We start from the raw sequence: 1,018 nt of genomic DNA, 5'->3' as shown, positions 1-1,018 counted from the left end.
ATGATTTGATAGTATTACTATGAGGCCTTATATACCTTAATGATAAGTGCCAGATATGCTATTGGTCAGATCGTAATAATTGTGGAATGAAATAAACGTTAAAATCCTTTTGATAAACTATCCAATATCATTAAGGTATCATTATTGACGGCATGCAAATGCCTAACCCCATCAGATCTTCGCTTGAAAAGGAGGAAGTTTAAAGAATAGAGAAACTATACATCAACTAGAGTTTGAAGACTGAAAACTATCGTCTGAAAAAACGAACCCATGACCCGCAATGAAATAGAATAAATGTTGCGACTGCGTGTGGCGTAATGGTTATAATCACCGTAACTTAGTACAAACCTACTATCACATTTGTTTTTTTTTGTCTTATTATTGCCTGCTCATCATACAAATCAAGAGATGGCCTACTTTAATTGCACAGGTCAACGAAAAAATGACACTAAGATTAGTTTAAGGTCGGTTCATATTTGACAGAACATTCGACGCGTATTATTGGTTGCGTAACGCCAGAACAGAAAATGTATAGAGGAACACTCTACCGTTCACACTCAACTGATAGGACGTCGCGTCGGTGCTTAAGCTACGCCGACGGATCTTCCGTCACATGTGAACCGACCCTAGCAACGTACAATGTTCTACTTGTTACTTTTGCCTCATAATTTGATTACCTAGTGAAAGGTGTTTTTTTTATATGACAACACCGTACAGAATGTCTATTTCGTTATATTAAATACCGGCTCGTTGGTCTAGGGGTATGATTTTCGCTTAGGGTGCGAGAGGTCCCGGGTTCAAATCCCGGACGAGCCCAAGTAGATTTTTGCATATCTTAGTAATATTTACAACTGAATAGTTTACAAAAATGCGTTATTTTGCTTCTTTTGTAGACGCAAGTTGAATAATAAAAGCATGTTTTGGCATACAATCTGAGGGACACAGGAAATGTGTAGAGTTGTCAGTGTACTGGCAGAAGGGAGGGTGACAGAGGGGGGAGGGAAGGTGCTATTGTATG

At 38.7% G+C, this 1,018-nt stretch overlaps 1 non-coding gene across 1 annotated transcript; it reads left to right on the top strand.

The window, feature by feature from the left end:
- Window positions 1-744: 744 nt before the first annotated feature.
- Window positions 745-816, top strand: TRNAP-AGG (transfer RNA proline (anticodon AGG)). The gene has a single exon. It is a non-coding gene; the product is annotated as a tRNA-Pro (tRNA).
- Window positions 817-1,018: the final 202 nt, after the last annotated feature.

Source organism: Anticarsia gemmatalis, chromosome 12, assembly GCF_050436995.1.
Source record: "Anticarsia gemmatalis isolate Benzon Research Colony breed Stoneville strain chromosome 12, ilAntGemm2 primary, whole genome shotgun sequence".
Classification (NCBI taxonomy): domain Eukaryota; kingdom Metazoa; phylum Arthropoda; class Insecta; order Lepidoptera; family Erebidae; genus Anticarsia; species Anticarsia gemmatalis.
Note: the sequence above shows the minus strand (reverse complement) of the source record. Positions and strands in the feature narration are given on the sequence as shown.